This window comes from Peromyscus californicus, unplaced genomic scaffold, assembly GCF_007827085.1.
Source record: "Peromyscus californicus insignis strain IS unplaced genomic scaffold, ASM782708v3 Scaffold_10__1_contigs__length_136768540, whole genome shotgun sequence".
Classification (NCBI taxonomy): domain Eukaryota; kingdom Metazoa; phylum Chordata; class Mammalia; order Rodentia; family Cricetidae; genus Peromyscus; species Peromyscus californicus.
In genome coordinates, this window is record NW_026294391.1 from 67,626,901 (window position 1) to 67,644,423 (window position 17,523).

At 37.1% G+C, this 17,523-nt stretch overlaps 1 pseudogene; it reads right to left on the reverse strand.

The window, feature by feature from the left end:
* Positions 1–290: 290 nt before the first annotated feature.
* Positions 291–15,501, reverse strand: LOC128116923 (TBC1 domain family member 10B-like; annotated as a pseudogene).
* Positions 15,502–17,523: the final 2,022 nt, after the last annotated feature.

Consider the following 17,523-nt stretch of genomic DNA (forward strand, 5'->3'; position numbering starts at 1 on the left):
CCTGTCTCGAAAAACCAAAAAAAAAAAAAAAAAAAAAAAGAAAATAGTAATAACAGAAGACACTAATAAGAATAAACGTGGTCACAAAACTACTGAGCCCATGGAAATTAAGAGGATAATCAGGTATTCTGTGAGCAACTCTGTTCATGTACATCATAGAAATCAGGAAATGGAGCCGTTCCTTGGAAACCACATATTACTACAACTTAACCAATATGAAATGTATAAAAAGGGTTTGAAATAACCATTACTACCTTTTCACAAAGAAAAATCGTAATAACACTAAACATTCAAAAAAATTTCTGTCTCTGTTGTCTCTGTCTGCCTTGCTTTCTCCTCTCTCTCTCTCTCTCTCTCTCTCTCTCTCTCTCTCTCTCTCTCTCTCTCTCTGTCTCTCTCTCTCTCTGTCTCTCTCTCTTTCTCTCTTGCTCTCCTCTCTCCCTCTCCTCTCTCCTCTTCCTCAGTTGAACCCAGAGCTTTATATTTGCTAGGAGAGTACTCTACTTCACCATTCTACTACTACTAAGCCACACTCCCTTATATTTGAACATAATTTTTCCTATAAATTAGTAGGGAATGCTTTTAAAAACATTATTGTTCTTTTACCTTCGGCACAGTGGCTGTGCCTTTATTGCTATCTCAGCCAGCAATTGCAAGTCTGCATGTAGGGGCCTGCTTCTCTAGCAGTAGCCTGGTCACTCAGACAACAGCCTGGTGGGAACTTTGTTACCATAGGCACTGGCCCTGCTGCTGCCGCTAAAGGTAACTTTAACTAAATCTCTATCATTCTATGTAAAAATAAAACTGGAGATTCAAAGGCTGGGGTAAAACCCTACTAAATTAGAGAGGTTGAGTAGCACCTAATTGTAGTTGGAGTTTTCTCCAGTCCCACTCAGACCCGCAGCCACTCAGACCCAAATAAACACACAGACACTTATATTATTTAAACTGTTTGGCCTAATGGCTCAGGCTTCTTGCTATCTAGTTCTTCTATCTTAAATTAACCCATTTCTATTAATCTATCAATTGCCACATGGCTTGTGGCTTACTGGTACCTCACATCTTGCTTCTCATGGTGGTGGCATCTGGCAGTGTCTCCTGACTCAGCCTTCCTGTTCCCAGAATTCTCCTCTTTCTTTATCCCACCTACACTATACTTCCTGCCTGGCTACTGGCCAATCAGCGTTTTATTTATCAACCAATCAGAGCAACACATCCACAGCATACAGAACATCCCATAGCACCTAGCTAACCTTCTCTCCTTTCTGGCCTCCTAAAGAGAGCTTCCTTCTGCTCCATGAAACAAACAAAGCCATGTCCCTCCAAATCCCTCCCCACTACCTCCAGTGCATCTCTCTTATCTCTTCCAGGTGCTCTCTGATGCGCCATGATTACAGTTAACTAGTTGCTAACTCAGTCTCCTGATTCAAGGTTAATTTTATTTAATTAATGCAAATGCAAACTCAGGGTTCACAGTGTGATCAAATATCCCCCAATACATTATTCCAGTATTAATACCACATAAAAATGATACAAGAAGTCTATAGAATGATGAACAACTCACAAGTCAAATCCAACAACAAAAAAGGAGGGGATATGTCATTAGAGGTGGGCTTTGAGATTTCAAAGGCCCACACCAGGCCCAGTCTCTCTCTGTTTCTTCCTGTTATCATAAGTAAGCTCTCAGCTACTGTTCCAGTGCCATGCCTGCCTGCCTGCCTTCTGCAATGATCCCCACCATTATGGTTATGGACTCACCCTCTGAAACTGTAAGCAGACTCCCAAATTAAATGTTTTCTTATATAAATTGCCTTGATCATGATGTCTCTTCACAGCAATAGAAAAACAACTAAGACAATAAGAAATAGAACACTGACTAAACATTCCAAAATTAATATAATTCAGTGACTAGCAAACTGATGATAAAGAAGTTCAGCTGAGATCCTTTTGGGTGAAGACTCAAAAGAGTTCAGTCAGAGGATTCGTGGAGTTGGTGAGGTAATAGGTGGTGGCTGTGGCTTGCTCTGCTTCTCTGATCTTTCAGCTTTTACCCCAATATCTGGTACCGGGTTTTTTATTCTTCTAAGATTCAAACAACACCCCAACAAGTCTCTTAGCAATCACATCTATGCAATGTACTCTCAAAAAAATCCAAAAGTCAAGTTTGGTGAGTTTCCTGCTAGAGCAGTGGTTCTCATCCTTCCTAATTCTGGGACCCTTTAATAGAGTTAGTTCCTCATGTGTTGGTGACCCCCAAGCATAAAATTATTTTTGTTGTTACTTCATAACTGTAAATTTGCTTCTGTTATGAATTGTAATGTAAATATCTGATATGCAGGATATCTGATATGCTACCCCTGTGAAAGGGTCATCGGACTCTCAAATGGCTCATGACCCACTGAGAAATGCTGTCCTACAGGAACATGAGAAGGTTCCTGGAGGATTGCACATAGAGACAACATGGAAGCTCCATGACCTTTCTTTCAGACCTGCCCTATTTCACATCTTTATCAGTGTACTTTACAATACTCTTTATAATAAACGCGTGTTTCCCTGTTATATGAAATGCTTTAGAAAATTAATTGAGCCCAAAGAGTGTATTGTGGAAATCCCAGTTGTATATCAGGTCTGTCACAAGTACAGATAAAAATAGCCTGGTGCTTGTAACTGGCATAAAAAGTGGGAAGAAACAGTCTTATAGATTGAGTCCTCGACCAATAATATCTGACACCATCTCCAGGTGGTGTCAGAATTAAATTGGATTAGAGAACACCCAGCTGGTGTCCACTACAAAATTGATTGCTTGATTGCTAGTGGAATGAAATCTTTACACCTTTGATGTCACAAAAGTTGTCTGTGTTGATTGCAGTGTGAAAGTCGATGAAAAACAAGAAATAATCATAATTGAACAACTGGAAACAGAAATCATTCAATAATAACACTTACAATACGACTCTTACATCCCAACAAAATATGTGTAAAATATTTATGCTAACACTATAAAATGTTGATAACAGAAGCAAAAGATATTAAAAAGAAAGATATCATATGTGAATTAGAAGATTCAGAATACTTAAGATGCCTATTTCCTCAAGTTGGTTTATATTTATCAAATTTAATATTTATAATATAAGATAAATTTAAATCAGTTCCTGTATAAGTCAAAACAAGATTATTTGAAAGTACATTCTGAAATTTGTATGAAAGAGAATGTATTTAGAATAGTCATGCCAATTTTGAAAATTGTAGTTCAGAGTCAGAATGAATGTTTAGCATACTTAAACCCCTTGATTAAACATCCAGCACCCTCCCTGCAAACTTTTAGTATACCTGATATTTAATAGTAAGACCAACTGTAAAAACACACATCAGTAGAACTGGAAGAGAATGCTCATATATACATTAAAACAAATATGGTCATTTTTTCAGGTTCTAGGGATTGAATCCATAAGCACTCTACCAGTGAGACATACACCTACCATGAGGTCAGTCTTCCTGTTTTTCATTTTTGGCAAAGTTACAAATAGAGTTTAATGGGGGAAAGGCAATACCTTTCAACAGTGGGCAATCATAACTACGTTTTCATAGGTAATAAATGATGAACTTAAACAAAAACATCTATACAAAGATTAATTCAAAATGAGTTAACAGCATAAATTTAATACATAAAGTATGTAACTCAGAGATTGATATATAGGAAAAAACTTTTATAACATTGGGTTGAACAAAAACTTCTTATATAGGACACCCAAAGCAAAGTTTGTTTAAATAATCAGATGGATTTCATCAATATCAAAAATATTTTCCTCTTTGAAAGACACAATCAAAAAAATGCTAAGCCAAAGACTGTGGAAACCATTTTCAAAATTGCATACCTGATTATCTGATTAAAGCCTTGTGTCCAGAATACAGTTTTTAAAAATTCTGATGATGGGTATGAAAGTCTATTTTGTCAAAAACTTTGAAACTACACACTGTAAATGATGAGTTTTCCTATATATGAGATATGTTTTGATACTTAAAGACTCATAAAAACCCCTGTAAGTAATACTTGAGGTATAAACCAAGTTGTGATATATAGAGGATTATATTTTTATTATTTAGTTCAAATATTGTTTCCATTTTCAGGAGGATGGAGGGTGATAGAGACCAAACCCAGGACCTTGAACATACTAGGCAAGCAATCTACATATACATCCCAAATTGTCTGCTTCTTAAATGCTCTTTTCTTTGATGTCAGTTATTTATAGATGTGATTATTGATTTCCAGGAATATATGGACTTTTGTTTAACTTTTTACTATTGATTTCTAGCTTAAAAGTATTGTGGCTACAGAACATGATGTAAATGATTTTAATTTTTAAAAACTTGATACTTTCTTTATGACCTACTATAAAGCCAATATTTAGAATTCTGTGTGCTGTTTAAGAAAATGCATATTTGGCTTTGGGGGAGTATATTATTCTATGTTTTTTATTAGCCGTGTTTCTTACTTGCATTATTCAAACAATATATATCTGGGCTCTTTTCTTCCTCACGTGTCTGTTATTAAAAGAGGTGTCAGAATTGTGCCTGAGAATTTTTCATTTGTCAGTTTTAGCTTGTACTTAATAAGTTTTTGGTTCATGTATTTTATTTACTTTTGAAGGGTATTTTTATATTTTAATATATTTTTATATTTAAACACTGCATTTTCATCACATCCATTCCTTATTCCTTCTTTCCAACCCCCTCCACCTCACCCACATATCTCCTGTACCTTCTAAATTCATAGTTTTTCTTTTGATTATAACCCACACATTTGCTCATGTATGTGAGGTCCTCCACTGAGGTATGGGTAACCTACCAATGCCCAGCCCCCTATACAAAGAAAAGTGAATTCCCCTCTCTTGGGAGTCATCAAATTCCATTAGTTCTTCAGGAGTCCCTCCATGCTGGAATCTTTAACTCTCTTGATCGCGTGAAGGTATTGTGGATGTAAACACGGTGATTGTGAGTTCATGTGTGGAATAGCTATGCCGTGCTGAGAAGACAGCACTTCATAGCATTCTTCCTCATCTCCTGCTCTTGCACTTCTGTCCCCTCTTTTGCAGTGTTCCCCTAGCCATGGATGGGGGTTAATATAGATTCTCCATTTATAGCTGAGTACTCCTAGTCACTTATTCTCATCAGTTAAAACAGTTATGACTCGGGGCACTAACCACTACATTACATCTACTTGACGCAAGCTAGAGTCATCTGAAAGGAGGGAACCTCAATTGAGAAAATAGCTCCATAATAGCCAGCTGTAAAGCATTTTCTCAACTAGTGGCTGATGTCGAAGGGCCCAGCTCATTGTGGATGGTGCCATTTCTGGGCTTGAGGTCCTGGGTTCTATAAGAAAGAAGGTTGAGTAAGCCCTGGGAAGCAAGCCAGTAAACAGAACCCCTCCATGGCCTCTGCTTTAGCTTCTGACCCCAGATTCCCGCTCTGTTTGAGTTCCTGTCCTGATTTCCTTTGATGAAGAAGAGTGATGTGGAAGTGTAGGCCAAGTAAACTCTTTCTTCTCCAACTTGCTTTTTGGTCATGGTGGTTTTGTCACAGCAATAGTAACCCTAACTAAGACAATGTACATGTGGCATAAGTATCTGCTTCCATATATGTGTGCTGTCATGGAGAAAGCAAAGAACAACTTCAAAATCATTCTTTGGGTATACCATCTATTATTTTATTTCATTTATTGAGACAAAGTCTGTGATTAGCCTGAAACTTGCCTGGAGTATCTGGCCAGTGAGTCTACCGTGTCCTCTTATGGTCACGTCCTCGGTGCTGTGGTTCCAAAGGCACATCAGCATGCCTAGTGTTTTTTTAAACCTGGCTTCTGAAGGTTAAAATCAGGTCTCCTGCTTATAAGGCAACAACTTTACTGATTTAACTATATCCCCAATGCCTCCAATAATACGTTTTATGTTCAAATCAGTTCTGCTCTATACTAACACGTTTGTACCCACTTCATTTATTTTACCTTCTTTCTCGTTTTGTTGGGCTGTAAAATGAAATCAGGACTCTATTAACACTAGGACACCCTATTTAACACCTTTAGCTTTTATTCTATTAAGCTTTTCACTGAAATATTTTTTCAAATGTTTGTTTTTAAACTTTACCCTCATATTTAGGATATTATTTATATAAAAACATTTTCTTGGGTTTTTAAAAAGTTCAGGCAATCTACCTTTCTAACTGGAAGTTTACTATATGTGCATTTAATTACTGCCATATTTTGTGTTTAAACGCACCAAACTATTCTTTTCACTTATTTCAAGTAGTTTATATTTCTCTTTTCTCAACTCACTTATATATTTGAATTGTAATAATTTTCTATTTCATTTTTTCCATCTACTTAGTTCCATCATATTCTTCCTCCCTAATATTCCAGTATTCTTTTGATGTATTACAGTAGTGATGTCAGCACAGTACGAGGATGCCATGCCTAGATATCACACAGAGACTATAAGAAATTAAAAAAAAAAAGACGGTTTTTCAAGTTGCTAATATTAGGGGTTGTTTTAATATATGCGTATGCAAGTGAAATAACTCTCCCACATCCTTGAAAGACATTTTCCCTGGGACTAGAAGTTCACGTGAACAGTAAATTTCTTTAAGCATGTTGAAGATGTGATTGCCATTTTTTTCATTGCCTTGTTCTTCTAGAGATAATCAGTTGCTCTAGGTAATTCTTTTCTTGTTATCAATTTGATTTTTTCTGTCTTGTCAGTTGTCTGTACTTTCACTATGCTATATTTGAGTATTTATTAATTTTTCAGTGCTGGGACTCAAAGACAGGGCCTTCTACATGCTAGGTGAATGTTCTACCACTGAACTCCATTCCTAGAACTCAGTAAGGTTTTAAAAAATTTACTTCATCAAATTCACTGGGTGTATTGATTTAGTAGGTCAAGCCTTCACTCATCTTCAAGAATGCTACCATTATCTTTCCAATGTTGTTACTGCTCCATTCTTTCTTTTCTATTTTTGGAATTCAGTATAAGTGTTGAATAAAGATTCTCAGATTAGAGCTGGCAAAACGGCTTAGTGGGTAAGGGGTCTTAAAAGCAGGCCTGACAATCTGAGTTTGATCCCTCAATTCCACAGGGTGATAGGAGAGAACCAATTCACAAACGATATCCTCTGACTTACACACATCATGGTACACATGTCCCCCCCCCACACACACATGCACAAACACACGCATGCATGCACGCACATACAATCACATCAAAAAGATAAAAATAATCATGTTGTTTACCTCATTATTTAGTGTTTTCTTATGCTATGTACAATACTGTCCAATAATCTGGAGATGAATATTCCCTGTCTTGCAGAAAAATTAGGCTTTAATTTTAAACACAGCAGGTTAAGTCGTGGTTAGTCAAATAGTTTCACCAGAAGGCCAATTTTGTATTCTCTGTTAAATAAATTCTTTGACAATTTTATGTAGTTCATTTTCCTATTCCCCCTAAATTCTCTGGTATTCAGTGTGAGAACTTGATACACTTTCAGGTAGTAAAACTCACACTATTGTCAGTGCCATGTAGAATTGATTCCTCTTGGAGGTTTTATTTCTCAGACTTATAAAACCAGCCTATAAGAACTCATCAATTATAGTGTACTTTCCATTTTGGAAATTATTCTCATGGATATTTGTTCTCATAGATTTTTGCTTTGGTAAGTTGCAATGTTCTGCATCTACCTATCTGTCCCACAAGTTTTCAGTAACTTACACTTATAACCTCAATTTCCTTACAGATCTATAAAGAATTCCTGACTTTGCAGGTTTGTTTTTTTGTTTTGTTTTACTTTTTCTTGCTACTACAATAGACTGCCAATTTCCAAGCTAATTGCATGCGAGGGCTAACCCTGAAAATCCAATATTATTATGTAATTTTTATCCAACATTTGTTTTTATATGAAGAGCCAAGATCAAAGTTTATCTACTACTTAGATGCAGAGTAATACATTAAAAAAAGAAACAGGTTGTGGTTCTGTTCTAATAAAATTTTATTGAAATCAAGCAAGTAAGAGATAAAGTGCATGCTTAGCATGTTCTGGGTACTATCACTATAAGAATAAGTGATTGTGAAAATATGTAACAGTCCAAGTTTTCACAGTAAGCTATGGTTCACCAAATCCTGCTTTAATTTACCAATTTATGAATTATAGCAATTGATCCATATTCTACATATGAATGTGTGTGTTCTACATGCGAATAGGCACATATAGAAGCAAGAAGTGAAACCTGAGTGGTGTTCCCCAAGCAGCATCTACCTTGTTTTTCTAAAAGGAGCACTCAGTGGCCTGGGGCTGGCCAATTATGTTAGGCTGCCTGAACATGGGTCTTCACAGATTCACCTATCGCTGGTTCTGCAGCACTGAGATTTCAAACCCCTGTCATCATGCACAACTTTTTAATGTGGGTGCTGGAGATTGAGCTTAAATTCTCATGTTATACAGTTGAATTACCTCCTGAGCTACTATTGCTTGCTTTCTAAATGTTAAATTAAATTTAAAGATATGGGGTAAGTTGAACTTAGTCTTAATAAATTATTATCTTGTTATAAGTACTTGATTTACATTTATATATGGTCAAAAATATCTTAATACCCAAAGTAGACAATGGTAAGGAAACCATAGACCAATATCTATCAAGAAACTTCAATCTTGTAATAACAAATATAATGTGCATAAAAGAAATGGATTCAGTATTATATAAATATACATTGATAAGAAATTGGAAACTTACTCACCAAAAGATCAGGAACAACACAAGGATGTCTTCTCTCACGGTTGCTTTTCAATATTTTACTGAAAGTTCTAATTAATCTAGTAGGAAGGACATGAATAAAAAGGAGAAAAATCAGGTTCCTACCTGGCAGGTCAGTATTAGCAAAAAAAGTGGCATGACTGTTATGGGGTAAACAACTTCTTTCTGCTTGGATTTGAGGACCACTTCACTGGAAGAAACTCATGCCGCATACTGTTTAAACTAGTCAAACTCCATGACTGGAGAGGTCATTGGCCCTACTATTCTTATTTTGCCAACTGGTCATGTTGCCAAACTGCCTTATTCTTATCCTTGGTCAGAGAAGCTACTTTTTGCAGTCATCAAAAGTCAATGCTAGGGCTGGAGAGATGGCTCAGTGGTTAAGAGCACTGGTTGTTCTTCCAGAGGTCCTGAGTTCAATTCCCAGCAACCACATGGTGGCTCACAACCATCTGTAATGAGATCTGGCACCCTCTACTGGCCTGCAGGTGTATATGCAGACAGAACACTATACATAATAAATAAATCTTAAAAAAAAAAAGTCCTGTTTCTGGCGCTCTTTCTCCTGCCGCAGTGCCTCCCGCAGTGCCTCCTTGCTGGTGCCTAGTGGGGTGCTGTTACCAGTAGGTGAAGGAAGTGACAGTAGGTGAAGGAAGTGACGAATGCAGTCCCTCAGCAGTGACAACGGCCCCAGGGACGGGACCAGCACTAGCCCTGCGGACAGGAGGTGGTGGAGAAGGAGCCCCTCCAGCTGCCCAGGAGCCCCTGCTCTGAAGACTAGGGAGGCTGAGGAGGCTGGAGGAAGGGCCCAGGGGTGGCTGCTGCCGCCTGCGCTCCTCATAGATGGCTCGGGAGCCATGTAGTCGCCGTGAGGGCCGATACTGTAAGCTCTGCCCAGATTATTTAAGGGGACATGCAAGGAAATGTCCTCCATTTCCTTTCCACCTATGTCCTGCTCTCCCTCCTAACCCGCTTGCTTTGTATGCTCAGGCCTCTCTGCTGCCTCATCAGGAAGCCTGTCTCATTTTGTTCCTTTCCAGCCATCAAGTAAGGGTCTTCCCTTGAGTCCAGGGGTGGAACCCAATGTTTACATTCTCTTCTGTCTTGGTCCCATCCCAGTGGTGGTTTTGTGGCGCTTTGAGGAACCGGAAAAAGAACCTGCTGTTATACCTGGAAAAAAAAAAAAAGTCAATGTTAAGACTCGTAGATAGAGTGCTGAGAAGTGACTGTTAGTGCTCAGCCTGAAACAGGATGTCCTTATCACTCCCCCATTCATCCCCCCCAAAATACAAGACTCAGGAACATTGCAGTAAAGGATGCAGAATGGATGTAATATCCAAAGAACAGGAGAAGTGCTGTGAAATGCTGTATTCCAGGGGTTATCATACCAAGGAACTCACAGCAACTGTGGTTAACTGTACAAGACCAGCACAGGGCCAAGATAGAAAACATTTCAGCGTAGATAAGGTAGACAGTCTACAGGCTCCAGTCCTAATTGAGGAGATATTGGCAGTTGATAACTGCTGTGAGGTGACGGGGTCACCACTGGGCAGCACTAAATGGACTTGATAAAAGTTAGGAGTTGGACAAATGGGAGGAGATACAGGGAGAAATTGAGGGGTAAATATGATCATATTTGATTGTATTCAAGTATGAAATTCTCAAGGAATAAAAAAGTTCCTAGAATTAATAAATGTTTATAGGAAAATGTATACACATATGTACATGTGTATAGGTATACATGTATATGTACGTATATATATGTGTGTGTATGTCTATGACTGTGTATGTATTAGTGTTAATCACTTTACTATATAAAAGAAATTAATAGTTGAAATTAAAAATACTATTTTTATAAATAAATACTAATTTATATTTTTACACCTAAATGAAGTAATTAAGTATTAATTAAAATATATAAAATCTTTATGAGAAAAATCACAAACTTCTGATGAAATAAATTACAATAACTAAAGAAATGGAGAGAAATTTCATCCCATAGATAGGAAGATGAAATGTTTTCAAGATGTCAGCATATTCCTAATTTGATGTGTAACATCAAAAAAATCCTAGTCAAAAATCCTAACAGATTATTTTCTGGCTATTAACAAAATGAATCCAAATTTACATGAAAAGATAGAATAGCTGGTATAATTTTAAAAGAGATGAACAAATCTGGATTACTATACTATCTAGCATTTTGACTTAGTATAAAGACACACTAATCTCAATAATGGGGCATTGGTGAAAGTACAAATAAATAGATTAATGAGTATAACCAAGAGTCCAGAAGTGGACACTATGTATATAATCAACTGAATTTTGTCACAGGTGCAATGGTAGATTAGTTAGTCACCTTTTCATCACTCTGACAAAACAAAACAACAAAACCCAACTTGACATAAACAATTTGGGTCAGGGTTTTAGAGGGTTCAGTCCATGTTTGGCATGTTCCATTGCTGTGGGTATATAGTAAGATAGAACATCCTGGTAGGAAGAGAAACATGGATAAAAAAAAGTATTCCTTCATGGTGACTAAGAATCAAAATGGTATCATGCCCTTAAATGATCTGCTTCTTCCATTTAGGCCTCATCAGAGAAAATTTCTACCGTCTCTCAAAATGGTACTGCTTGCTGGAGACCAAACTGCAATAAAGTTCCCTACAGGGCATATTCCTTACTCAAATTGTAACAAAAGGAAATGATCTGTGGCAAATATTATATATTCAACAAATGGTGCTTAAGCAACTTGATATCCAACCATGTGCAAAAAAACAATGTAGACTAATATTTTATATACATCAAAAATGTATTTCAAAAGATATTACACACCTAAATGTATAATACAAAGCTATGAAGCTTCTAGAATATAGCAGAGTAAAAAATATAGATGACCTTGGATTTGGAATTATTTTTAGATATAATATCAAAGGCATAGTCCACTAAAGACAGAATTGATAGACTAGAAAAATTTTTGTTCTGTAAAAGATATTGACAAAAATGACTCAGCCCACAGACTGGGAGAAAATATTTTCAAAAGACATATCTGATAAAAGCCATAAGTAAACAAAGTATCCAGAAATTCAATAATGAAAAAACCTAGCTCAAATGAACTAAAAGCTTTTACACACACTTCATCAAACAGACACATCAAAGAAGATGTATAAATGGCAAACAAGCCTGAGGACAAACACTCAGTGACTTAGCCATTAGAAAAATATAAATCAAAATGCTGAATCACTACCACACATTTGTTAGAGTGTCCAAAATCTGGAGCACTGATAAAACCAAATTCTAGTGAAGATGTGGATCAGCAGAAGGTCCCATTCTTGTTGATAAGGAAGAAACCACAGCCATTTTGAAAACAGTTTTATAGTTTCCTATGAAACTAAACATAATTGTATCATAAGAACTGTCTTAGGGTTTTATTACCTGTGAAGAGACATCATGACCATGGCAACTCATACAAAGGAAAACATGCAATTGGGGCTGGCTTACAGCTCAAAGGGTTAGTCCATTATCTTCATGGTGGGAAGCATGGTGGAACACAGGCAGACATGGTGCTGGAGAGGTAGCTGGGAATTCTACATCTGGATCCACAGGTAGCAGGAAGAAACAATGAGCCACTAGACCTGGCTTGAGCTTCTCAAACCTCAAAGCCCACCCCCCAGGTGGCACACATCCTCCAACAAGGCCACACCTCCCATTAGTGCCACTCCCTATGACCCTATGGGGCCATTTCATTCAAACTTCCCATAGGATATAACAACTTCACTCCTTGGTATTTATCCCAAAGAGCTGGAAAATCCATGGATGTCTGTTTCAAGACAGTGTTGTCTATGTGACAGAGTTGTACTCATGAACTTTTAACAACCTGGTTGCCTAAACAATACCTGCACAATGACATTTGTCTTACTTACTTTTCTATTATTATAAAGAGACACCATGACCAAGGCAACTTATAGAAGAAAGAGTTTATTGGGGCTTGCTTAGCGTTTCAGAGGGTTAGTCCATGGAGAATTGTGTCAGATAGGCAGATATGTCTCTGGAGCAATATCTGGAAGCTTACATGTTGAGACAACAACCATAGACTGAGAAAGAGAGAGCTAATAAACATAGGTGTGGGCTTTTGAAAACTCAACCCCTAACCCAATTCCATGGCATACCTTCTCCTATAAGGCCATACCTCCTTATTCTTCCCAAACAGTTCTACCAACTGAAGACCAAATATTCTAATATGTGGCCTGGGGTGGGGTTCTCACCCAAACCACCACAACATTTTATTATTGATGGGAAAAATCTTACAAGGCCACCCCTAGATAGTTAGAGAAATTTAATGTGTGCTAAGAGAGGGAGACTGTTCGTTCCTTAACATTTATAACAAATGTGCCACACTAGTGAAGGGAAGGCTTTTTATTGGTGTGTGGAATGGTAAATATATTTGCCTTCCACACAACTTTTTTCTGCAGGCCTAAAACTGCTAACTATAATGCCTATAAAAATAAATTACATGATTGCTACAGTGTGGATATGGTATAAGTATGTTCCCCAAAGGTACATGTGTTGGAAATTTGGTCCACAAAGTGGCAGTATTTGGAGGTGGTAGGGTCTTTAAGAATTGGGGTGTGAGGGGGTAGAGATATATCTCATGAATTTAGGAATGCTTATTCCTTTTCCATAGGATCAAAATTCACAGCATCCATATCAGGCAGCACATAGCCACCTGTAATTTCAGATCCTGGGGACTTGATATCCTCTTCTAGCCTCTCAGGGAACTGCACTCATGTATACAAACCCTCACACAGACACAAACACATAAATATAATTACAAAAATAAGATCTTTTCAAAAAGACAACAAATTGAATCCTGAGGGATGTAGTATAATGGTAAAGTGCTTCAGCTCAGTCCCCTATACAGGAAGAAAAGAAAAAAGAAGGAAAAGAAAAGCAGTCCAAAGCAAATCCAAGCAAAACAAAACAACAACAAAAAAGCCAGCTGCCTCAGTTACTTTTCCTGTTGCTGTGATAAAGTACCCCAATATAAGCAACTTTATGGAGAAAGAGTTTATTTTGGCTCACAGTTTGAGGGCATTCTGTCTTACTTACGTTTTGATTGCTGTGACGAAACACCATGACCAAGTCAACTTATAGAACAGAGTTTAATGTGGGGTTCATGTTTTCAGAGTGTTAGAGTCCATGACAGTCGTGGTGGGGAACATGGCAACCGGCCAGGAAGGCATGATGCTGGAACAGTAGCTGAAGAGCTCTGCCATAGTGAGATTTTCTATTGCTGTGAAGAGACACCATGATGACAGCATTCCATTCTTACAAAGGAAAACATTTATTTGGGACAGCTTGCTTACAGTCCATTATCATTATGGTGGCACATAGCATGGAGGCAGACATGGTACTGGAGTAGCTGAAAGTCCAGAGACAGAGACAGACAGAGAGAGAGACAGAGACAGAGAGACAGAGAGGGAGAGAACTGGGCCTGGCACGAGTCTTTTGAAACCTCAAAGCCTGCCTCCAGTGACACACCTCCTCCAATAAGGTCATAAGCCCCATACCTTCCCAAACAGTCCCACGAACTGGACAGCAAACCTTCAAATATGTGAGCTTCTGGGCACCATTCGCGTTCAAACCTCCATCTTTAGTTACTTTTCCTGTTGCTGTGACAAGATTCCCCAATAAAAGCAGCTTCAGGGAGAAAGCATTTATTTTACCTCACAGTTTGAGTGTATAGTCCAACAGGAAGAGGATGTCCTGGTGGCAGGACATTAAGGCCACTAATTATGTTGTATCCACAGTCAGGAAGCAGAGGATAATGAGTGTTCCTGTTCAGATAGCTTTCTCCTTTTTGTTGTATTTATTTACTTTAATATACTATTTTTTAATTCCTCAAGAATTCCTTACAATATATTTTGATTGTATTTACCCCTACTCTTCCCCCAGACCTTCCCTCACTTCACAACTCCCCTTAACTTCATGTCCTCTTTTTTTTTTTTTCTTTTTGTAACCCACAGACAGAATCCCTCATATGCTGTCCTTATACTCCTGAGTGTGAGGCTATCCACTAGAACATGGACAGCCTAGGATGGGCTACATCCTTAAAGAAAACTGACTCTCCCTTCTCCAAAAGCTATATATTGTCAATAGCTCCCCAGTTAGGGTCGGGTACTTAAGCCCTTCCCCCTCCATGCTGGAATTTCAACTGGCCTGATTTTGTGCAGACAGCTACAGTTGCTATGAGTTCATGAGTGTAGAAAACCTGTCCTGTCCAGAAGACAGTGTTTCACTCCAGCCCTTCCTGACCTCTGGCTTTTATGATCGTTCTGCCCCCTCTTCCATGAACATCCCTAAGACTTGTATGTATTGAGGAGGATATTGATAGCTCACATGTGGCTGAGTACTCCATTGACACCCTCTGCACTTTTATCAGATGCAAGTTTCACATTAACTATCCTTCACTGTACAGAGAAAATTCTCTGATGAGGTCTGAGAGCTGGGTAAATCTGAGTATAAGATAGCAGTTTAGAGCATACTTAGTTTTAGTTTATCTATTTCACCCACTGCCTTCTACCATCCCCCAACTCTTCCTGTCCTCAAATAGTCTCCCCTTCTTCTTTCGTGTCACAGGCATTTCATTACCTTCTGTTTTTCCCAGCTTCTCCCTCTGTTATGCTATCTTCCTCCCCTCTCATGGTCCTTGTACTAAGTTCATCAAGCATACACATGCACACGCGCACATGGGTACACACACACACACACACACACACACACACACACACACACACACACACACCCCCGTTTGGAGGAAAAAGCACACTGTGCTATATTTACTTATGGGAGTTAGGCTTATTTCACCTAATGTAATGATTTCCAGTTCTATTCATTTTCCTGAAAATATCATTATTTTAATTTCTAAAATTATAATGTATTTGAAAATGTTCATCATTCTTAGTTATCAGAAAAATTCAAATTAAAACTGGTTTGAGATTGCATTTTATATCAGTCAGAGTGGCTATCATTGAGAAAACAGTATCAAATGCTTATGAAGATTTGGAGGTCAGGAGACACCTCTACACTTACATGCTGACTTATATGAATGTCAGTATAGAGGATCTTCAAAAGCCCAAAAATAGAACTACCATATGACATACATAGCTTTACTACTTCTGGCCTTGAAGTATAAGTCAGCATATCACAAGATATTTCCATACCCATGTTTATTGCTATCCTGTTCAAAATAGTGACAATATAAAACCAGCCTAAAGGCTTACCAACAGATGAATTTAAAAAGAAAATGTGCTACATACAAACCTATTTTCTTTTTAAAGTTAACTTGCTGAAGGTATTTTTAATAGTATTACAAAAAAAGACTAAAATAATGGTGAATGTAATAGAAAAAATACATTTAAGAAAATACAACATCTGGTCATAATAAAAAAATTTTAGCAAATTAGGCAGAGAGTATATTTTTAACTCACTTTTAGTTCATGAAAAACAATAAAATAAATGACACACAAAAGTGAAATGTTAAAAAACCATTCTTGTAATGATCAGAATAAGCACAAGCCTGTTGCAATTATTTCAATTATTAATTTTCCCAGGCATCCCTGACAGTGTATTCAAGTAAGAAAAACATTTGAAATATATTATGATTGAATAAATGTTATACTGCCGACTTACAGTGCAACATATTCAGGAGGCTATCAAAAGAGGACCATTTGAGCATTCATAACTTTAAGCTAAGACTGGGAAGCATATTGAAACTACATCTCAAAAATATAAATATTAAAAAGAAAAATTTCAAATATTCTTTTTGAATTGTGATATGATGCTATAACAGAAAATTTGAAGTCTTTAAATATATAATTTGAACTCATTTTTTAAATTAGGCAAATTAATACATGTAAAATCAACATAAAAATTACTTTCTCTTATTCTAGTAGCAACTAGGAAGAAAATAAAAAATTCAAAGAAATATCATTTACAGTAGCACTGTAAAATATTTGTCAATATATAGCTGTAAGTAAATATAACAAGTATTTAAAACATCTATAGTCAAAATTCTAAGTCTATTGAAAACTGTTTAAAAATACAACTACTCAGTAAGAGATTAAACTATTTTCCAAGGATTGGGAGATCAAGATTTTATAAAATTTTGTGATCACAAAAATGATGCATTTTTTTAAATTATCAAGCTGTTTACAAAAATATGTAAATGTGAAGATCCAAGAATACTGAAGACACTCTTAAAGTGGAATGGCTTTGTCTACCATATATTTAGACAGATGATAATGTCAGTGTAAAGAAGATGATATAGAAGTCATGCAAATATATTCCAACTAACTAATAACAAAATAAAGCCTCCAGAACCAGACTCACACACACACAAACAGAAATAGATTTATAGTTCAGTAGAAGGAAAGATGAATTTTTCAAAGCTTGATACTTGAAATAGATACCCACCTTGACCTCCTCAGAAAATCAATCTCCTCTCTCTCTCTCTCTCTCTCTCTCTCTCTCTCTCTCTCTCTCTCTCTCTCTCTCTCTCTCTCTCTCTCTTTCTCTCTCTCTCTCTCTTTCTCTCCCTCCTCTTCTCTTCTCTCTTCTCTCTCTCTTCTTTAAGTGATTATAGACTCAATGCAATCCATACTAAAATAACAACAAAAATCTTCACAAAAGAACTCTTAATTTTCATATAGAAATCCCTGCAAAAA